Raw genomic sequence first — 24,460 nt, 5'->3', positions numbered from 1 at the left:
TTCTTCTTATGAGCAGACTAGAGTGTCTTTTAAGCTTTCCATCTCCATGAATGTCATGCTTGATCTTGTTTTTAACTAATCTTTTACATTTTGTGAACATTACCATTGATCTTGGTTTGTCCTCTCTTGTGAATCCCATTCTTATGTGAGTCAGTTTGATTCGTTTCAAAATAGTGCATTGTTTATTCTCTCATTATCTCTACAAGAGTTTTTAGTCAAAGGTCTATCCTTGAGAAATTACTAATGATTGGGTTGTCTTTTCCTATGACTTTTGTATTCGTTTGGAATCAATTGAAAGCTTGTTTGATGACTCATGCCAAGTGAATCTTGTTTGAACTATCTTGGTTTAAGATCCTTTCTTGTATGGCTTGACTCCTTTTCAAGTACATCCTAATCTTCTTGAATATTATTGTGACATGGTGGTTTCAAGTATACTTTTGGAATCTTGTTTTGAATTTTATAAAGCAGATTGAATTCTCTTTGAAGAAGTTCCAAATCGAACTTATTTTTCAGTTCCTTGGTTATAATTGGAACCATTGTTCAATTTTTGACAAAGTTGTTTTAAAGTTGACATGCGCTATTTTAAATGAGGTTTTGGAAAGCTTTCTTGTTTAGTGGAAACCGGTTTGTTTGTAACGCACCACTTATTTCCTTTACCAAATTGCAAGCAGATTGAGTTTAATTTTCTCTTTCGTCCTTGCTATAATTTTATACATGCTTGTTTGAATATGAACCTTGAGAATTTTTGAACAAGCATTTGATTACTTCCGAGTTTTTATGAACTACTTTTGGTTAGGTTATGCACCTAACTATCTTTCTAAAATATTTTGAGAAAATATTTTAGCTCTTAGCCAAACTTGGGTGCATTTTGTTTTTAAAACTCTGCATAATCTACTTCAACATGAAGTTGAATTAGAGCAAAGCCACGTTATTGCTTTTGTTGCCCTCTTGAGGAATGATTACTATTGAGCTTTTCTTCTAAATTGCGAAGTGATTTTCCGCAAGTTTTCGATTCTTTTATGAACAATGTATTTGGAAGTATTTTTAATCATGCTCTTAAGTTCTGTGAGTTTTGTCTTGGGGTTGAGATATTCTTTTCTGTAAATCTCATACTTCTTTGGCCCAGCTTGAATTGGTATCAAGCTAATGCGTTGACTTTCTTCTTATTTGTCCTGTTGAATTTTCTTGATCCAAGGGTTATCCTTGATATTGTTTCTCCGTTCTAAGTCTTGTATCCTTCTGAGTAGACTCGAGAATTGTTTTGATATCACGTGCGACTTGTAGACGTAGTAACGTGATACGTTAGTTCTTTAAGACGTGATATGTGTATACGGAAGTTGAAGCGGTAGGTGTACAACGTTATGAGTTGCGAGTGTTTTGTTCCTTGCGAACGGGTTTGCGGTTGTTAGGCTTATGATTGGCTATGAGGTTGTAAAGTGCTTGATGGAGTTGGAAAGTTGAGGCTTGGAGGTTGATATGAGATTAGTGTGCGGATGTTGAGCATGTCGTTGTAACCTCATCCTGTTTTATAACCTTCAATGCCTTGCCTTACCATCACATGTTTGACCCATGCCACCTTTTGCATTGAGCCTGTCTTGTAATGTTTGCTTTCCAACCATACTCCTACCTTTGTATCCCTATGCATAAGATTATCCAAGTATTTGAAAACCGTATATATGTTTATACGTTGAGATATTTTTACTTCCTTAAATGGGTTCAAGGGTGAACTGCTATGAGATTTCTTTCATTTTGTATCAATTTTCGAGGGCGAAAATTTTTATGAGGTGGGTAGAATGTAAGACCCAGAACTTTTGAAAAGTCTTATTATGATCAAGTCTCAAATCATATAGCTATTTATAGCCTTAATTTCAGAGATTATTTTATTAAAGATAATTAAGGCAAGTTTTGATTTATTGAGTTTGAGATAAGTTACGATTATTATCCAATTCTATAATTATCGGATTATTTTCTATATTTAAATCATATAGTTGGTAGTTGTGAAATAATAAGGATTTTTATATGATTTGGATTAAATAATTAATATTTTAAATGATAGTACTGCTACTTTGAAAAATAAAGAGTTTAATTATATTATCTCTAATTATTTTGATTTGGGCATTTTACGGAAAATAATTTGTGAAATTGATGAGCAAATAGTATTCTCTACATACAATTAGTGTTGGATTTAATTTGGGGTTTCAATCATTATATTATTCTCAATTTTATGTGAAATTACCAATTTACTCCTAACCCTAATTTTCAAAATAAGGAAACCCTAACCCAGTAACCCGTTACCATGACCCGGTTCCCTTCTCGTTCAACCAAGCAGCAGCAGCACATGATCTTCCTTTTTCCCTTTCCATGAAAGAAAGGAACGAAAGCAGAAAGAGAGAGAGAGGTTGAGTTGCTGCAGAGGAGAGTAAGGAAGCCGCCGCTCAGCTGGTCACCGCCGCTCATCCTCACTGCCGCCAGCTGCGTGTCCCCACCAAGCCGCCGAACCTGCCACGCATCGCCGCCGCCAATCTTGCGCCGCCGCGATCCCGTCGAGCTTCTGCCAACACCGCACGAAACAAAGAGAGAGACCGATGGAGAAGAGGGCCGCGAAGGGGGGAAGAGCCACCGATTGCAGTCGCCGTTGGGTCCTTGTTCCTCGCCGTTGAAGGAGCTGCTCCCAGCCACGGTGGTTGCCGATGTTCGCGCCGCTGCTATCGCCACCGTGAACCGTGGTTAGAGGAGGGAGCGAGAGATCAGGGGAGAGGTGTGTCGCGCTTTGCTTCAGTTGAGTCGGCCTTGCCGCCTCCACTGTTGGGGTTTCACCGCCGCCGTCCCCGTGGTGGCTGGTGTCGTCACAAGAGAAGACCACCGGAGTTGCTGTCTGCTTCTGCCTCGGGATTATGCAAGTTGCCGGAGCCCACTGCCGCTAGAGCTGCCCAGAACCACCACTGTGGCTGCCGCTGGGATTGTGAACGGAAGAAGGAGACGCTGGTTCTGTCACAGCCGTTCCCGGGGGAGAAATCAGTCGCGCCGCCGTGCCTGGCAGCCGGAAAATGCCACTGCCGTCGCCGGAAAATTATGATGGTAAGGGTTTTAAGTTGATTCTCCTTTCTATTGAGCTTCTGGGAACTTCATTGTCGCTACATGTTGTTCAGGTCCCTGCTGCCGCTTGAGGTGGCTGCCGGGCTGCCGCCAAACCGGTTCGGAGACCGTCGTTATTCGGTTCAGCCATTCTCCCTCAGTCTTGGTAAGCGTTTTGGTTCGAGGAGCCTTTTGTCGCTGTTCTAATAATTTCGGCTGAGGCGTTGTAGCGTTATTTGTCACAGGGTTGTATATCGATGCTTGCGTGTCGTGCTCGAAGTTCGCGGCTGTTTCGTTTCGCTAGCTCAGTAAGTAATTTATGTTTCGAAAAGCCTCGCGTTAGTATTCGGTTGTGTTTGATTAATGAATATGAGTTTTGGTAACGTGGGGTCATTCCTGATTGTTATATGCTGCGATTAGTGTTGCTATGGTTACCGCGGGAGTAGCTTGGAGCCGAGGTTGCGGTTGTTGGTGATCCCGGTTTAGGAGAGGAGGTTCCTGTGACGTTTTTGGGTTATGGAATTGCGTTCTAAGGTAGGGGCGCTTTCCAAAAACTACAGTTTATTGTTGGAATTATTACATATGGGTACTGATGTGAGATATGGTGTAATTAGTGATTGTATCTGCCTTATGTATTATTTGATTAACTCGAATGACTATGGATGTTGGTTTGGCTGAATTGTTATGTGGCTTGTGAAATGTAATGTTTGAAGTTAATTCTTTAAAGATTTGAAATGAGTTTAATCCGTTGAAGATTGGTTTGAATCGAGTCAATTATTTTGATGATGTGAAAGATAGAATACTCTTGAAATTCAGCCTGGGTTGCTTTAATTGACTTGGTTTTGATAAATGATTTGTTACTGAACCGATTCTTTAAAGATTTGGAAATGAGTTAAATCGGTTGATATTGAGTTGATTTTTAAATGGTTTTCTTGAGATATGCCACTGAGGCAACTGTTGGATTTAGCTTGCTGTTGAATTGATTTCTGGTTTGAGCTGTTGAAAAGGAATGAGAAAACGGTTTAGTTGGGACCCGAACCGGGTGGCAAAAGTCCAAGTTTTAGGGGAGGTGCTGCCGAAATTTCTATAAAATCTAAATCTTGTTTGAAAGGTTATTTAAAAGATTTGGATTTGAGAAATTGTATTATTTGATTTATTAAGAGGATAATTATGCTTTCCAGCTTAATTTATTTGATGAACTTTATACGTTGAGTTCGGTTTATTTAGAACTGAACTATGTTTGCCGTTTGAATCACTGAAGGAAAGAATGATGCTATAATATTGATTTCAATATAAAAAGGAGTTTTTAGTGATTTTAAAGGAACCTAGATTTTTGATTGAGTAATCAAGTTTGAGGCATTTTAGAAGAGTTGGAAAAATGGGTTCCAAAAAGAAATCTGAAAGCGGTTTGATTCAATTGAACTGGTCCCGTTTCAAATGAGTTGATTTTTGGACCGGGTTGGAACTTGTGATTTTGTATGGTTCAGTTTCATAATAAATTCAGTTTTATTTACTTGAACCGAGAATCTATGATTTTAAGAGTTTCAATGACTTTTAAAGAATTGATGTAAGATGACCTTCCCTAAAGACTTGGGACTCTGGCAGGAAACTTTTGTTATAAAATTCCATTATTGGATGGGTGATTTTGAATGTTTCCAAAAAGAATCTTTAACTTTCCATGGTTTTGGAAGTTTTGGAAAGAGAATGCCGAGAGTGGCTTTATTTTAAAAAGGGAACTCACTTTGAGTAAATTTGGCTTATGAGCCTGAGATGATTTGAGAAATGAGATCTTTAAAGCCAAGGCTGAAAAGAGTTGAAACTCGATTTCAAAGTGAAATGAATTGAGGAAATGATTTATGGCTTAAATGCCGACTTTATGAATTTAATGATGTTGAATGGTGGAAGTGCTGTTTTGTTGTGAGCCGGAATGGCTGTGTATGTTTATACATATTGATTGGTTCTGGATTGAACCGTGAGCCGGAATGGCTGTGTATGATATGAATATTGGCTGGTTCTAGAATGAACCGTGAGCCGGATGGCTGAGATGGATGTTGATCCATGGATGAGATTGATTGCATGTTTATGCTGAATCATTGATAAATGTGAATGTTGCACTTCCACTATCTGAGATACGAGTTTCCCTGGGTAGTAGCAGTGGCTAGCCACCACGTGCTCCAGGTTGAGACTTGATACTCTGTTGACCCTATGTCGTAAGTGTGGCCGGGCACTGTGAAAGCCCCGGATGAGCTCGCCCCCATAAATATTCACCAGTGATGGTGATGGATAAATATTCACCAGTGAGGGTGATGGATATGGATCATGATTATGATCAAGTTTATGATGAGTATAACTCGAGTTGGGGATGCACGACAGAGGGACAGTCCAATGGTTAGCTACCAGGACTTGTCGGGTTGGCTTTATAACCGACAGATGATATCATCAGCCACTAGGGACAGGCATGCATCATATGCATTTGTGTGACATTGGTTGGGTGTGCATATTATACTTGGGTTGCCTATGTGATTAATTGCTAACTGTTCTACTTGTAATAACTGTTTGTTTGTGCTTGAACTTCCTATCTGTGTTTGCATTTGGGACTCTGTTGGATGGTGGTGATTGGTTGTTGGTTGGATTGTTTGGGCCTAGGGCCGCGGTTGGAATGAGATGAACTGATGGTTGATTTCAGTTTTGTGTTTCTGGTTTGAAATGAAATATGAAAGGCTATTTTGTTTCAGCATAGATAAACCGTTTTGAAAGACTTTTGAGTTTTTGAGAATTGAACGGTTCCTCTTTTAGAAAGGATTCCCGACTTTACTTTTATTGGAAACTGTTGTTTTTGAAAAGAGGCAAAAGACGGTTATTAATCACCGATGCGGTTATCTTCAAGTATCCTATTACAGTAATTCCTAAAAACCCTCTACTGAGAACCCTTTCGAGGATGATGTTCTCACCCCCCTACATTTTTCCCCTTTCAGGATATGGGCGCAGAAGTTATGAAGAGCTTATTTAATTTTTGTTGTGATGCTCTGTATTGTTTTAGTTATGGTTTATTGTACCCTCACCTTTATCTTGATATATATTCTGTAAGAGGGATAGGAATTGTATTGGTTAATGTTTGTAATATTATTTATATATATTTATGTATATATATGGATGTACTCTTTTTGAGTTGTTGTAAGTTGAATGGTATTTATGGATGTACGTTATCGAACGAAAGTATCTTTGGGAGCGGTATTGCGGTTTAAAGTTTTAAACAGGCTCATATTTTAGTATTAATAAATATAAGTGTCGTCGTAATGTCCGAACTATCAGAGTCGCGCAGCCGGAAGTGCGAGCTTTGGTATTTAGGGTGTTACATTAATGCTCATAGTTAGGACTTATATAAGTTGGGCCTTGGGCCCTCTGGTTTAACCAATTTAGCCGGTTGGCCTAATTTTAGGCCACAATATTTAAAATTAGCGTTTAAATTGTATTTTAATTGTTTTTACTTCTTCAAAATATAATATTTAATTTTCTGCTTTCTTTGAATCATAATTAATTTATTAGTTAATGGTGTATAATAAATAATAATATACGATAATTTATTTTTAAATGATAATTTTCATTCATACTAATGTTTCTTAACACTAACATACATAATTATTTAAAAAATTATGCATTCATACAATAGTAATATAGTTGGATTGATATACCTTATAACAGGAAAAGAAAATTTTAATTAATGCTAAATTAATTTAATTAGCTCTTTTAAAAATAAATAATTATAATACTAGTTAATGCTTTATTTTTTTTTCTATAATGTTGTCCTCCTATTATTATCCAATTATACAGTTTAAACTTATATAACTATTTGTAACCCATAAATGAACCCATTGTGTTTATTCAGTAAGTATAAATTTTGAATAATTAGTGAATAAATGAATTAATAATCAAGATAATTAGAAAATAGAATTTTATATTTTAATGAGATAGAGCTAATTAAAATAAGAATTTTGACATTAATTTTAAAGAATTCAATCCAAGATTAGGCCAAACAAGCTGAACCGAATGAACCGGACCCAAACCAAACCTGTGAGCCCAACTAACCCACTTAACTTAATGAGCTTCAGCTCATTCTCTCTCCTTCCTTTTGCAAACGCGCTGAAACTAAGCATGTAAAACCCGGTCAAACCGTAATTAATTAAATAATAAATTAAATAGAAGCGAATATGGTTTGAAAATTTAGCAATTAGAATTTGATAATTTAAATATGATATTTGGACTCAGTAAATTTTTCTGAGTCGGAAAACATAGTTTTCTGAATAAAAATGCACACTGAAAATTTGACCAGCAGTACCGGCTGCGATCTGTCCGGTACTGTGGCTGAGAAAATTAATTAGAAGTGAATAATTTTAAGAAATAAGAATTTATAATTTGGGAAGATAGAAATATTTAAAATACGATTTAAAACTCTAATCTTAAATATTTTGGCTCAAAATTGGGTCAACGGATTAAACCAAATAAACCAGGCCCAAGTGAGCCCAAAACCCAACATATATACACATTAGTTATGAGCATTTCAGCTCATTTATCCTAAAGAAAGGGTGTGGGGCGGATAGAGAGAGGAGGAAAAGAAAACCTAGCTTTCCAAACTTGAAATCACCATTACTTTCTCTCCGGAACTCCGATTGATGAGCCGTTTGCGGCCACGCGTCGCTCTTCTCATCCTCTACAACTCTATCTAAGTTTTTTGGTAATTATTTCGTTCTTCTCTGTCCAGTTTTGATTTTTTCCTTTGAAAACATGATTGGCTATGGGTGTTGAGTGATTTTATGATTTTGGTTATTTAGGAGTACTTTAGTATGAGACATTGGTGAGTTCCATCAACCAATTTCGTGGGTTAAGGTAAGGAACACTCTAATCCTTGTGATTTATCAATTTTATGAACCCTAGGTTGATTGTAAGTGTGAAAATTGATTATGTTAGAGTAGTGGGTGATTTTGGTACACAATTGAAAGATTGATATTGCTTGTGGGGCCTTGGTGAGGCTTGGAGCTAAGGGTTGGTGGAGACTTCTAAGAAGAAGCTCAATTATTTTGGCTACAAGAGGTACGGTTTAAGTTTCATTTAAGTACCGTGTGGTGTGATGAGAATTCCTAGGCTAGATGCCCCTAGGATTAAGTTTAGATTGTGTAAATGGTTGGTACTAATATGTATAGTTGATATGTAATGTGAATTAATGATTGGGTTGAGAATTGTGTGAATTTGTATGTTTGGTGTATTAAGAATTTGATGAAGTAGATAATGAATATTGGTTTGTAGAATATGCATTTAAATTGTGAATTTGGGCCGGAGGCTATAAATCTTGGGCCGGAGACCAGAAAGAGGTAAGGTAAATTGATATGTATATTGTGTGATGATATAAGAGATTGGATGGATTTTAGATATTGAATGTGTGAATAATTGGTTTGATTATTGAATAATAAGGTTTGAGGAATTGAGGTGTGGAATTTGATAGTTTTGGGGAAAATTGTGTAGATGAGGTAGGTTTGGTTTTGGTTGAGTGTAATTATGTGAATGTGGTTGGGTTGTGGTCATTTGGATGAGTGGAAATGAATTTGGCTTGTGAAAATTGGAATAATTGGTGATTTCTGTTTTTGGATAAAAATTGATTTTTGACCAACTTCGGCGGTCCATAACCCGGTTCTCGGAGTTAGGAATTCTTCAAAACTGGATTTTTATGAAAGTTCATTCAATGATCTTTCCAACGGTTCAGAAATGGTTGAAAAAGGAATTTTATAGAATAAGTTATGTGTGGCGAAAGTTTGAGGTTTAAAAATGAAATTCTACAGCTTTTTCAGACTTAGTAAATTTTTTAACAAAACATACTCCGACGCGCACGCATGGCCGACGTGCACGCGTCACTCATGATTTTTACTCTCTCACGCGTGCGCCTGGCCGACGCGTATGCGTCGCTGTATTGATGCAAGTGCCCAGTAGAAAATCTAGAGAGTTGCGCTGGTACTGTGCTGGTTTTGTGCGAGGAGCACAAAACGTACCCACGCGTACGCGTGGCTGATACGCACGTGTCACTCCACCTCTCTGCCTCCCATGCGTGCGCATGGGTGACGCGCACACGTCACCTTACTTTTCCGCCTTCCACGTGTGCGCATGGGCGAGGCGCACGCGTGACCTTGTTTTCAGTAAAAATTGATTTGTGAGTTTTTAAAGTCGAAATTTAGACTTCTAACCCTCCATTTTCATCCTTTAAGTCCTAAATCTTTATAGTATGCCTAATAATGAGAAGAAGCTAGGACATGTGGTAACTTGTAGATGAAGTAAAATGAGAATCAATGATGAATGATGAGTAATGATAATTGTATGAGTTATAAGCCGGATGGCTGTGATAAGCATTGAATTATGGCTGAGTATGTATATGTATATGATTAATGATTAAATGATTATGATTGATTGAGGAGGCTTGAACATGTGGCGAGTATTCCGAAGGTGCATATATGATTAATTAATGAATGTGGTAAATGAATAATGATGGAAAATGTTGAATGTGGCGTGTGACCCCGGGTAGTAGGTAGTGGCGTTATCCACTTGCTTCGGGTTTGAGATGGGGAAGGAGAATTATGATAAATGAGTTTAATTATGGAGTTTTGAATGAATGTATGACTGTGCCCGAGTAGTAGCAAGGGTCGTGGTTCGTTCCGCTTGCTCCGGATCATTGTCTGAGAATTGGTAATTATGAAGGGTGATTATGAATAAATATGTATTTGTGATACCTGGGTAGTAGCAAGGGGTGGTGGCTTGTCCCGCTTGCTCCAGGTTAATATTTGAGATTTGATAACAATGATGATCGATTTTAAACTGAATGAATGTATGTTTTGAGATCCTGGATAGTAACAAGGGTTGTGGTTCGTCCCACTTGCTCTAGGTCAGAGATCGTGACGCCTGGGTAGTAGCGGCAGTAGTGGTGATTCCACTCACTCCAGGTTGAGCTTTTAAACACCCACCTAGGTAGTAGCCGCAGTAATGGTTATTCCAATGGCTCTGGGTTGAGCGGGTAGTAGCAAGGGGGTTGTAGCCCAAACTTACTTACTCTGCGATGGGTGTTTCTATCCATGTTAGCTACCAGGACGTGTCGGGTTGACTATATAACCGACAGATGATATCATCAGCCATAGGGCAAGCATACATCATTTTCATATGTTTGAATTGTTTGGGTTTGCCTATTTGTTTTGGATGGCTATATCATATATGCTATATTACTTGATTATGTTCTACTTGTACCTTATCGTGTATTACTTGCCTGTATTGTTTGTGTGTGTACAACTGAGAGGTCCCTCATGCTGGTGTCGTTTGACGATGAGGGCTGTTCTTGTTGAGATGGAGTAATGATATGATTAATTTAAAATGATAATTATTGAATGAGGTAATTTGAGCTCCCTGTGTAGACGCAGTAAAGTGATTTCACTTGCTCCAGGTGAGGATATGAAGTATTGATATAGATTTGCTGAGACAGAATAGCTGGTAATGGTTTTGTTTATAATTCTAATTCTGATTCGTTGGAGAGTTAGAACGTTGGGAAGCAGGAGGAAGATGTATTAGATTTAGCATTCCCTTATGACAGTTGCCTATTTACGAATTAGTGAGAATATAGGATGAATATTTGGAAAAAGGAAGTTTAGGATGCTTAGTGAGTTTTTATTACAATGCATTGTATTTATTTGGCACTTTTACCGTACTGGAAACCCATGGGTCAGGGTTTCTCATTCCGTATATATCTCTTGTTTTTCAGATATAGGTCCAGGTGCTCAGAAGTGAGTTGTGGTTCATTTGAGAGACTGCGAAGATCTTTATATTCTCTACTTTATATTTTGCTTAGAATCTCCCCATCCTTATTTTGAAAAGTCTATATTATGTATTGAACTCTTTTGAACTTGCCTATAGAGGTTTTTATGTTTCTTTTGGGAGAGATTATGATATGTCGTTGTCAACTACTTTCATACTGTACCCTAGCCGACCTAGACTTCGCGGGTCGCGACTAATGGCTATTTACTTATGTTATATATCTATATATTGTTCTTCTCTTATTCTCCTTAATGGCTTTTTTGTAAATCGCTTTCGACTTTGCGCTTTATCTTTTAGTTGTCGATATGTGAGTGCTACGACCTCGCGATTTCATTTTTACTCTTTTCAGACTTCTTGATTAATACTCCTTTCAATTTTACTTATATTATGTATTAAAAATCCACCTTGAGAGTCGTACCACCTTATTATCATTGACTTATGACTCGAGCATAAGGATTTGAATATTAGGGTGTTACACAGCAAAAGGGGGAAGCGCTTGGGGATGGAGCTCAAACCCTTGTCCTCCATTCAAGTTGTCATAACTTCTTGTTTCGAGCTCCGATCGCCGCACCGTTTGCGGCCATACGACAAGCTCTACAGAACCTGAGAACTAATTTGGTAAGTAATTCACTTTTCAGTTTTATTTCTCTCCTTCCCAAATTTCAAAATTCAATGTGTGATTATGTTAAATTTTGTATGATTTCGGTCTTTAGGTTTGAATTAGCTTGTGGATATTATCGGGTCTAGCTCATTGGAGCTGTGGGTTAGGTAAGCATCCTCAAAACCCTTGTGTAATATTGAATTAGTGAACTCTATATTGATTATAGTAATAATTATGATGTAAGATTGAAATTGGTTGTTGAATGGAGTCAATTTGAGAACTTGGAAGCTTGAGATCAAGCTTTGGAGGCTGGGTTTCGTTGGTGAGGAGCTGAAGTTGTGGAGCTTGTGGTACGATGAATGCTTGACGTGTTCCGGGATTAACGAGGAATCGGCCAAGGTATGGTTTCAGTTTCTCGTAACTAAAATTTAATATGTCGTGAAAACTTAGGTTAGTTGATCGTAGGATAAGATTGAATTCTTTATGTTGTTGCTTGAAATTGGTAAATGGTAATGATAATGTTATTGGAATATTGATGTTGTTGATGATTTGGGGTTGCTTAGTATTTATGAAGCTTAGTGAATTAAGGGTGTTCTTGGTGAAATAATGCAAATTTTGTGGAGAATGATGAAGTGTATATGCATGTGGTTGATGATTTTATATAATGTTGTTTTGGAATGGGTTATTGTGTTGGAATGGAATTATAAATGTACGTTGGTATGTATGATGAAGTTGAGGGGTGTTGATGAAGGGTTGAATGATGCACCACTATTTCATGGTACATTTTGTACTTAATTGAGTGGATTTTATCCACTAAACTCACACTTATTCATATAATTCGCATGTTTTACATTTTCCTTCCTAATTCTGTGCTATGATTGAAAACATGCTTCTTTGGCCTTAAAATTGTTAATTATTAATCCTCTCTCATTACCATTCGATGCCGTGATTTGTGCGTTAAGTGTTTTCAGGCTTTATGGGACAGGAATGGCTTAGAGGATAGAAAGGAAGCTTGCAAAAAGGGAAGAAACACAAGAAATAAAGGAGACAACCAGCGAGGATCGACGTGTGCACGTACCTGACGCGTACGCGTGAATTAGAGTTTGCACGACGACGCGTGCGCGTACCTGATGCGTACGCATGACTAGCGCAGAAGACAAGCGACACGTACGCGTGACTGACGCGTACGCGTGACATGCGCTACCTACAAAAATCGCAGAAAACGCTGGGGGCGATTTTGGGCTGAGTTTGGACCCAGTTTTTGGCCCAGAAACGCAGACTAAAGCCAGGGGACAAGCAGAGACATTCACACAACATTCATTCATTCATCAATTCACAACAATTTAGGTTTTAGATGTAGTTTCTAGAGAGAGAGGTTCTCTCCTCTCTCTAGGTTTTAGGATTTCTCTTAGTTTTAGGTTTATTTCTTCTCAATTCTAGGTTCAATGTTCGTTTAATTTAGTTTCTCTTCTACTTTTATTTATTCTAGCATTCTAGTTTTTTTATTTTTCCAATTTGGTTTATGAACTCCATGTTAGATTTGATTTCTTTATTTAATGCAATTTGAGGTATTTAAAAAAAAAACCCAAAAATATTCAAATAAATGAGTAAATAAATAAGGGGACAAAGTTACCCCAATGTTAAGTTTAATGAAAGATCAATGCATATGTGATAAAATTAAAGAAATATTTGGTACATGAGTATGTGATACAAAAGTGGGAATTATGGGTAGCTAGACATGATTTTGGAATTACATAGAGTGTGTGTGTATGTTAGGTGAGAACTTAAGCTAGTCAAGGATTCAATTTATAGCTCACTTGGCCATTCATGTATCCTCACCCTTACCTTAGCCCCATTACAACCTTGAAAAGACCTCATGATGTTTGCATTGGTATACTAAATTTTTGTTGATTGGTTAGATGAAGAACAAAGTTTTAGAAAGCATGATTAGGGAAGAGTAGAGTGATTAACTCTAGACACTTGAGCGATTAGAGTGCATATACACCACCAGTGAGGGTTCGATGCTTAATTCTATGTTTGCTGCTTTCATGAGCTATCTTCTTACAAGTTTACTTGTCTTTTATTGTGTGATTTAAATTAGTGGAATCTGATTTATTTTTGTCTTGAAGAACTTATTTACTTTTGACCAAGTAGACAAAATCATCTTAGCATATAGTTGCATTCATAGGTTGCATCTCATGAGTCTTACTTTCCCCTATTCATTCCTTATATCTCCTTGATCTTAGCATGAGGACATGCTAATGTTTAGTGTGGGGAGATTTGATGCACCACTATTTCGTGGTACATTTTGTACTTAATTGAGTGGATTTTATCCACTAAACTCACACTTATTCATATAATTCGCATGTTTTACATTTTCTTTCCTAATTCTGTGCTATGATTGAAAACATGCTTTTTTGGCCTTAAAATTGTTAATTATTAATCCTCTCTCATTACCATTCGGTGCCGTGATCTGTGCGTTAAGTGTTTTCAGGCTTTATGGGTCAGGAATGGCTTAGAGGATAGAAAGGAAGCTTGCAAAAAGGGAAGAAACACAAGAAATAAAGGAGACAACCAGTAAGGATTGACGCGTGCGTGTACCTGACGTGTACGCGTGATTGAACTTGGTTGGAGACACATTTGGTAAGTTTTAAAAAGGGTTGAATTGATATGTTGTGAAAATTGAGGTTTAGACTTGTGAAAATTTTATGAAAAATTGATTTTTACTGAACTTCGGCGAGCCATAACTTGGCTTCAGGACCCCTGATTTTTTATTAAACTTATCTTGCATAAAAATTGGGTCCAAGATGTTTATACTGTTCGAAGAATAGAGGGAAAATGTTTTAAAACGAATAAGTTATGCATGTCAAAATTTTAGTGTGCAATCGACGCGGCCATTCTTTTTGGATTTGGTGTCTCGCATACACGAGTAGGGTATGCGTACACGAGAACTGGGTTTTTAAGGGGTTGCATACGCGAACACTTGCACGCGACGCGACCATTCCTTTCGGGTTTGGTGCCTCGCTTACGCGAGCAAGTGCATGCATACGCAAGCAATGAAAAACACACCCCCACATACGCGAGACCATCCCTGTGTACGCGAAGCCCCTGTTTTCAACAAAAAAGGATTTTATGATTTTAAATTATAATTTGAGACTTCTAAACCTCTATTTTTACTCTTTTAGCCCCTAGACTTTAGTTGTATGTTAAGTTATGAGATGAAGTTAAGAAGGGGTGGTAACTTGGAGATGAAGGAAGTATCTTGTTGATGTAGAAAGAGGTAAAGTGAATGTTGATAATGGCGGAAGTGTTGTTTATGTAATGGGCCGGATGGCTATCTTGATAATAAATCATGGCTGTTAATTATTATATGAATTTGAAAGATTGTTTTATCTCGAGTAATCTTTCTCGAAAGTGCGACCCCAGAGAGACGGTGGAAGGTGAGGATCACCTTCCTTGTTCCTCCTGATATTGTAAAATTGCCTCTAGCGAGATAGTGGGAAGTTAGGATCCCCTCCGTAGTTCCTCCTGGGCATATGATAACATACCTCTTGGATAGATACAAGGGTTGTGGTTCACCCAACTTGCTCCAGGTTGAGATGATTTTGAGCCTCCTGGGTAGCTGCAGTGGTTGCGCCACTTGCTCCAGGTTGGTAATTGTGATTTGATTTAGCCTCCCGGGGTAGATGCAGTGGCTCACCCCCACTTGCTCCCAGTCGAGATGATATATGATTTAAACAATTATTTGATTCACAAGTTTCTCTAGGTAGACACAGTGGTTTGACTCCACTTGCTCCAGGTTGAGACTTGAGTTTCTATTGACCTTGCCACGCGATGAATGAATGAATAATTATATGTGCATCTGCTTTGAGTATATGCGCCGTAGGGATTGTCAAGGGTTCGCTATCGGACATGTCGAGTTGGCTTGATAACCGACAGATGAGACTCATCAGCTATAAGACAGGCATACATCATATGCATTTGTTTGTTTGCTTTGGTTTGCATTCTTGGGACTGCATACTTGTTATTTCATGCTTAACTGCTATATATCCTATTTGCTGTATCTGTAAACTACATGTGTTTTCTTTGTATGCATTGTTTGTCTGTGCAACTGAGATGCCCCTTGTCTGGAGGAGGAGTGACGGGAGCAGTTCCACCGGAGTTTCGAAGGGTTGGAGGAAAGGCGATGATTTTAGGGATTAAGTTAGAATTGAGATAGAATCAAGAACCTTTAGATACCTTACCCCCATTTATGACTTCCATTTTTAGTTTTAAGTATGAATCTATTGTCAGAAGTTCTAGGATCGCCTTTGGCTTTCCCGATACCTTTATGTTAGTTATGTGGACACTGTTACCATGCTGAGAACCTCTGGTTTCTACCCTATACATATTTTGTGATTTTCAAATGTAGGACGTGAGGCAACTTGCTGAGGCATTCTGGAAGTTCTGTCGTGAAGAACTCTTACCTTTCGGGATTCTATTTTGGTTTTTGATATATATGTAGATACTTTATATCTTCACTGTATATATTATGTTTTATCCCTCTTAGAGGTTCATTTGGAGAAACAGGTTTTGTAAACAGTATTTTTGGTCTTTTTAGAATTCTCATGTATATATATAGATATGTTTATATGCTCTGTCCGGTTTTAACTTTGCAAGCCGGATCAGAAATTTTGTTATTTGTATCTTGGAACGCTCTTGTATATATATCCATGCTTAATTTACTCTTTTCTTGTTTCGATTACGTTAGCGTTTAAAAGAAGCTCCCAAAATTAAAGGGGTTGATTAAACGAACTTGATGAATAGGACATGATCAAACGTTAATATAGATATTATGTGTAGTTAGATGATCCTATGTTTTGAAACATTGTTGTGATCAACTAATAATTAATTAATTAAGGTGTTGAGAACCTTAATATAAGCTTACATGCAATTACAATTTTTTATTTTATTTTTTATGTCATTCTTTTACTTGCCGTAGTCATAAAGAGAATAACCATTAAAATATATATTAACTTATATAGTTTCATGTTAGTCTTCTTCTATAACATGCTATATTTATTTAAGATATTAGGGTTAAGACTTAAGATAACATTCTCTTCGGAATAAAAAAAAAAAACTAAATTGATTTACTCTTGGTTAGTTGTGTCTCCATTAGATTTGAGAAATAAAGTCCAAGTCAATAGCGCTATATATTAATTGTGGGAATTTATCTTTCTAAAGAAACATAAATGTTAAAGATATATATAATTTTGTTAACTTTAATACATACTACAAGAATGTATGCATATGACCTCACTTTTATTTATAGCTTGAGATATTGATAATAAATTAATCAAAGAAACGACTAACAAATATTTGATTTAATTCCATGAGGGATTTTGCAATCCAATTTTTACACACAATCCTTAAGAATTGAAATTTGTGGTTAATTCTAAAGTTAGAGATCTTTTCATCAAGTCATCATGCATGAATCATTTTCAAGATCTTGAGACAAAATGGTATCAATATTATCTCAAAATCTTCAAACTCAGATCAAAGATTCTTCACTTATGTTGTCTTCTTCTATCTGCTTAACTTTTTGAGATGAGTAAATTCATGATAAAGTATTAGAGTTTTATGTCCAAAAGATCCATAGTTCAATCTTTGATAAACTCCCAAAGTAAAAAAATAGCATAAGACAAATAAAAAGAAAAAAAAAAGCCTATGCAAAAAATTTCACAAACCTAAAAGAGGCTCTTGCTTTGGTTTCTTTTTCCTCTCCAAACACGTCTGCATTTAATTTGCATTCTTTCGAAAACCATTTCAATGGGCAGATATCTTGGTTGAATCAACTCGATCGTAGTTAAGAAAGCGAAGCATGCAGCATGCAAGTGAAGGACACCACTAAATTAGTGATGGCATGAATGCACGCAAGGAGTAAGCGGGAGAGGAAAGAAAACCCCGAATTTGACGTAACTTTGTCTACAAGCACAAGCTGAAGAGTAAGGGTTTATGTGTGTGATCACAGTTTCATCCTTAGCCTGCACCAAATTGAACAAACCTATTAATTATCGTTTAGTTAGAATATATTATACAAATTACACTTAGTTTAATTTTAATACATTGATATTAAAAATATTTAATATAATTATCTAATCCTATTTTTTTAATTATTAATTTACTATTTATGCAATAAGTGAAAAAAATAATTACTTTGTTGATATATACAATATATAATTGAATGTACTTGTAAGATATTTTTATATTAATTGTGCTGCCTATGCATAAAAATTTAGCTCAATTAAACAACATCAATAATTACAAGATTTTCTATTTGGAAAAAGAATTAGAATACAAAAATGTGTCTATAAATGCAATAATTAAGAACTGGTAAGTATTAAAATACCAATAATCATATGTGAGTTATTCACCCTTATTATACTCGTCTTGTATAGCAAAAATGCCTATTCTTGTTTCTCATTTGGTATGTGAGTGAAACCTATGACTATATAACACATTATTTTTACCAGATAAAAGATGTTAATGTATTCAAGAGTTTAAAAAATTGATTACTTAATGGCTTAAATAAGATTTTGGTTTGTATAAAATACTTATTTTTTAGTTTTGGTTGAGTAAAATTTAAAAAAAAATTTGTTTTAGTTTCTATCATCAGTTTTTGATCTTATAAAATATCTATTTTTTTCAGTAAAATTTAAACATTTTTGTTTTAGTCTCTACTGTTAGTTTGTACTGTAAGACCCAGAACTTTTGAAAAGTCTTATTATGATCAAGTCTCAAAATCATATGGTTATTTATAGCCTTAATTTCAGAAATTATTTTATTAAAGATAATTAAGGCAAGTTTTGATTTACTGGATTTGAGATAAGCTATGATTATTATCCAATTTTATAATTATTGGATTATTTTCTATATTTGAATTATAAAGTTGATAGTTATAAAATAATAAGTATTTTATATGATTTGGATTGGATAAGTAATATTTTAAATATTAATACTGCTATTTTGGAAAATGAAGAAATTAAGTATATTATTTCTTATTATTTGATTTGGGCATTTTATTGAAAATAATTGTAGAGTTGATGAACAAATAGTATTTTATATATTATTATTATTGGATTAGAATTTATTTCTAATTACTATAATATCCCTATTTTTATTTGAAATTACCAAAATGCCCCTAACCCTAATTTTTGAAAGAGAAACCCTAACCCTAAAAACCCTACCCGGTTCCCCTGACCCGGTACACCCTAGAGTACCTAATACAGCAGCAGCAGCTGCAAGCTGCTTGAAAGAAAGAAAGAAACAGAGAGAAAGGGATCTGTGGAATGAGAGGTAGGGGGCTGCGGCGGGAGAAGAGGAAGAGAGGGAGGAGGACTTGCCGCCGACTAGCTCGCCGCCGCCTCTGTTCGTCACACCATCACTCCTAGCCGCGCCGTCGCCGAGGAGTCGTCGCTGTCGAAGGAGCCCAGAGGAGAGAAACTGCGCGACATTGAGGGAGGAGAGCGCGGGCCAGTGACGTGAGGAGCACGACCCGTTGCGCCGCCGTGTGCTAACGCCGTCGTCCTCACCGTGCCGCCATCACCTTTGCCACCGAGACAGTCGCCGTCATTTATGGTAGAGCAGAGAGAGAGAAATCGAGGCGAGCTTGAGGAAGGGAGCTGAGCGAAAATGGAGAAGGAGAACGGCGCCGTCCCTTGCCGCGATCGAAGCTCGCTGCCGCCGCGTTGCTCCGGTCTGTCGCACTGCCACTGTCGCCCGGGGAAGACCGCCGCCACTGCTAGGGTTTGCCTCCTCCTTGCCGTTGGGAGGAAGGTCGTCCAGTCACACCGAGCAGGGGAGACAGAGAGAGCTGAGGCCGAGCTGGAGGTCCAACCACCGTAACCAGCTGCCGTTCACGTCGCCGGCGCCGCCTCGGTCGGAACCGCCGCCATCAGAAAAGGGTTCTGGTCGCCAGGAGTGGTTCTGCGACTCCCGGAACCACTGCCGGAGCTTCTGGCTACTTCTGCCGTCGCCGGAAAAAAATTGCCGGTAAGGGTTCATTCGAGGTTTCTGCCTTTTTAGTTTTCGAGATAGTTTTGATGCTGTACGGTTTTTTCAGTTGATCCGCCGGAGCTTCTGGCCGCTGCCGGAGCTGTTGCCGGGCCGGTTCAAAATCGCAGTTGCCTCATTGTGTTGTTTCGGTAAGAAATTATGTTTCGAATGATCTCGCATGAGTATTCTGTTGTGTTCGGTTAATGAATACGAGTTTTGATAACGTGGGGTAGAGTCCTGATTATTGTATGTTGCGATTAGTGTTGCTATGGTTATTGCGAACGTGACTGGGGCTGAGGTTTTGGTTGCCGTCAGTTCGGGATGAGGCGGAAAGGACTCTGTGAGATGTTTGGATTATGGAATTGCGTGTTGAGGTAGGGGCACTTTCCAAAAACTATAGTTTATTATTGGAATTATTACATATGGGTACTGATGTGAGATATTGTGTATTTGGTGATTGTATCTGCCTTATGTATTATTTGATTGACTCGAATGACTATGGATGTTGGTTTGGCCGAATTGTTGTGTGGCTTGTGAAATGTAATGTTTGAAGTTGATTCTTTAAAGATTTGAAATGAGTTTAATCCGTTGAGGATTTGTTTGAATTGAGTCAATTATTTTGATGATGTGAAAGATAGAATACTCTTGAAATTCAGCCTGGGTTGCTTTAATTGATTTGGCTTTGATAAATGATTTATTGCTGAACCGATTCTTTAAAGCTTTAGAAATGAGTTAAATCGGTTGATATTGAGTTGATTTTTGAAATGGCTTCCTTGAGATATGCCACTGAGGCGACTGTTGGATTTAGCTTGCTTTTGAATTGATTTCTGGTTTTGAGCTGTTGAAAAGGAATGAGAAACGGTTTAGTTGGGACCCGAACCGGGTGGCAAAAGTCCAAGTTTTAGGGGAGGTGCTGCCGAAATTTCTATAGAATCCGAGTCCTTATTTGAAATGTTAATTGGGGAATTTTGAGTTTAATGCCTTTCCTATCTATTTTGAGGATTGTGAAATTATGGCTTCTTTTATTACCTTTACTTAGAACAATTAAGAAAGCAATGAAGTTATGCTTTGAAAGAATTATTGAAAAGAGAATCATGATTTCTCCTTATTTTCCAAGAAGAACAGTATGTCTTTGGGTACAAGTCATTCGAAAGAGAATTTTGCTTTGGGGCTGTTTTAAAAGGTAAAACGGGTTTATGTTTTTCTCTATTAAACACAAAGATTGTCCCTTGGGAGAGTTTTCGTGATTTTAAAAGGAATTGGATTTCGATTGATGAGCCTCATTATTTTGACGTTTTAAATAAGATTCAAAGTATCATTTGAACTCTAGTTTAACACAACAAAAATGATTCTCTTATCAGTTTGAAACGCTTCAGATTTAATTATGGAATTGAAGCCGGTTTTGTTTAAGTAAAGGAAATGGTTTTGAAAGAAGTAAAGATTACGTGACTCGGTTTGGCTTAGATCCTATTTTCTTACTCAAATCAGAAAGCCAATGTTTTAATGATTTTAAATGAATTTGGCGAAATGAGATATGTTATTCTCCCCTAAAGACTTGGGACTCTGCCGAGAAACTTTGTTATAAAATCCCATTGTTGAATGGATGATTTTGAATGTTTCAAAATAAATCTTTAACTTGCCATGGTTATGGAAGTTTGGAAAGAGGATGCCGAGAGTGGCATTGTTTTCAAAGGGGAATTTACCTTGAGTAAAAGTGGCTTATGAGCCTGAGATGATTTGAGAAATGAGATCTTTAAAGCCAAGGCTGAAAAGAGTTGAAACTCGATTTCAAAGTGAAATGAATTGAGAAATTGATTTATGGCTTAAATGTCGACTTTATGAATTTAATGATGTTGAATGGTGGAAGTGCTGTTTTGTTGTGAGCCGGAATGGCTGTGTATGATTATACATATTGGTTGGTTTTGGATTGAACCGTGAGCCGGAATGGCTGTGTATGATATGAATATTGGCTGGTTCTGGACTGAACCGTGAGCCGGATGGCTGAGATGGATGTTGATCCATGGATGAGATTGAATGCATGTTTATGCTGAATCATTGATAAATGTGAATGTTGCACTTCCACTATCTGAGATACGAGTTTCCCTGGGTAGTAGCAGTGGCTAGCCACCACGTGCTCCAGGTCGAGACTTGATACTCTGTTGACCCTATGTCGTAAGTGTGGCCGGGCACTGTGAAAGGCCCGGATGAGCTCGCCCCCATAAATATTCACCAGTGATGGTGATGGATAAATATTCACCAGTGAGGGTGATGGATATGGATCATGATTATGATCAAGTTTATGATGAGTATAACTCGAGTTGGGGATGCACAACAGAGGGACAGTCCAAAGGTTAGCTACCAGGACTTGTCGGGTTGGCTCTATAACCGACAGATGATATCATCAGCCACTAGGGACAGGCATGCATCATATGCATTTGTATGACATTGGTTGGGTGTGCATATTATACTTGGTTTGCCTATGTGATTAATTGCTAACTGTTCTACTTGTAATAACTGTTTGTTTGTGCTTGAACTTCCTGTTTGTGTTTGCATCTGGGACTCTGTTGGATTGTGGTGATTGGTTGTTGGTTGGATTGTTTGGGCCTAGGGCCGTGGTTGGAAAGAGATGAACTGATGGTTGATTTCGGTTTTTGTGTTTCTGGTTTGGAATAAAATTATGAAAGGCTATTTTGGTTCCGCATAGATAAACCGTTTTGAAAGGCTTTTGAGTTTTTGAGAATTGAACGGTTCCTCTTTCAGAAAAGATTTCCGACTTTACTTTCATTGTAAACCGTTGTTTTTGAAAAGAGGCATGAGATGGTTATTAATCACTGGTGCGGTTATCTTCATGTATCCTATTACAGTAATTCCCAAAAACCCTCTACTGAGAACCCTTTCGAGGATGATGTTCTCACCCCCCTACATTTTTCCCCTTTCAGGATATGGGCGCAGAAGTTATGAAGAGCTTATTTAATTGTTGTTGTGATGCTCTGTATTGTTTTAACTATGGTTTATTGTACCCTCGCCTTATCTTGATATAATCTGTAAGAGGGATAGGAATTGTATTGGATTAGGGTTGTAATATTATTTATATATATGTATGTATATATATGGATGTACTCTTTATGAGTTTTGTAAGTTGTATGGTATCTATGGATGTATGTTATCGGATGAAAGTATTTTTGGGAGCGATAATGCGGTTTAAAGTTTTAAACAGGCTCATATTTAGTATTAAATAGTATAAAAGTCGTCGTAATGTCCGAGCTATCAGAGTCGCGCAGCCGGAAGTGTGAACTTTGGTAGTTAGGGTGTTACATTATGGTATCAGAGCAGTTCTTCCTGTAGAGCCTGAGGAATGGACTGACTATGCTTCAATTGCATACTCTGAGTGTGTCATGTAATAGGTCTTGTCGAAAGACGAGAATTAGGGCTTTATGCACATGACGATCTATTGATTAACGCTGTTAGTCTTGCGTTGCATAATTCCTGATATTAAGTTTGGCCGGCTTAATACTAGTAAAATATGTATATGGAAGCACTGATGGGTTATCATAGATGATATACGAGTTTTGAGTAAAGCGAATTGCGAGGAACGTTAGAAACTATTTCTCGAGGCTATTCAGTTGTGAGTCTTGAATTCTGTTCGAGTCGACTTGTTCTTTCATATCCTAACTTGGAGTTCTTGTTTGCTAATCCCCTTGAAAAGTAGTTTGATGTTCCACTCTATTCCTCTATCCACATGCACTCTTGTTTGATCTTAAGTGCATATGCTTGTTTGAAATTCTTGTTGCATCTATCTTTCTCTGTTTGAGTTCCTCTTGATTAATGTATCCTTTCATATGGCTTTGAACTTGTCCTAATGCACTGTACATTTTACTCTGAGTTCCGAGTCCACTCTTAGAGGAATTTTTGATTCAGTTTTTCTCTTATTTAACGGTTATCACAACCAATTTTGAGATTTTATAAAAATTGCTGTTGATTAGATACATACTTATCTATATATGAACTTTGAAGATTTCTTATACAGTTTAACAACTATTTATTTTTAATACCTCGCCGTACTTTTACTGGTTTATAGAACTGCACCTACTTAAAATACAAGTTGACTTTCTAGTAACTTTACTATAGTTCCAATGGACACCTTCATTTGATTATGTATTTGGTTATTCTTCAAGATCCCGGAAAGAAAGAATTTTTCGCTTTTACTTAGGTTGAGTTTCGTTTGGTAAACTTCACTTAACTCATTTTGATTGGAGTTTGATTTAGCATACTACATGGTTTATGCCATTGTTGTTCTTTTGAAAGTGTTGGACTCATAGCCTTCTTCCTATGAACGGACTAAATTCCCTATTAAATCTTCCATCTCCATGAATGTCATGTTTGACCTTGTTTTTAACTGATCTTTTACATCTTGTGAATATTGCCATTGATCTTGGTTTTTCCTTTTTGTGAATCTCATTCGTATATGATTCAGTTTGATTCGTTTCAAGTTAGTGCATTGTTTATTCTCCCATTATCTCTACAAGAGTTTTTGGTCAAAGACTTATCATTGAGAAATTATAAATGATTGAGTTGTCTTTTTCTATGACTTTTGTATTCTTTTGGATCAATTTAAAACTTGTTTGATGTTTCATGCCTAATGGATCTTGTTTGAACTATTTAAGATCCTTTCTTGCAAGGCTTGACTCCTTTTAGTACATCTTAAACTTCTTGAATGTTCTTCTGAGATGGTGATTTCAAGAAACATTTTTGGAGTCTTGTTTTGAACCTTTTAAAGAAGTTTCGAATTCTCCTTGACGAAATATTAAACGGAATTTATTTTCTGTTGTTTGATTGAGATTAAAACCATTGTCTAATTTTGACGAAATTAATTTAAAGTTGGCATGCGCCCTTTTAAATGAAGTTTTGGAA

The sequence above is a fragment of the Arachis ipaensis genome, chromosome B9, assembly GCF_059453495.1.
Source record: "Arachis ipaensis isolate K30076 ecotype BB chromosome B9, ASM5945349v1, whole genome shotgun sequence".
Classification (NCBI taxonomy): Eukaryota; Viridiplantae; Streptophyta; class Magnoliopsida; order Fabales; family Fabaceae; genus Arachis; species Arachis ipaensis.
Note: the sequence above shows the minus strand (reverse complement) of the source record.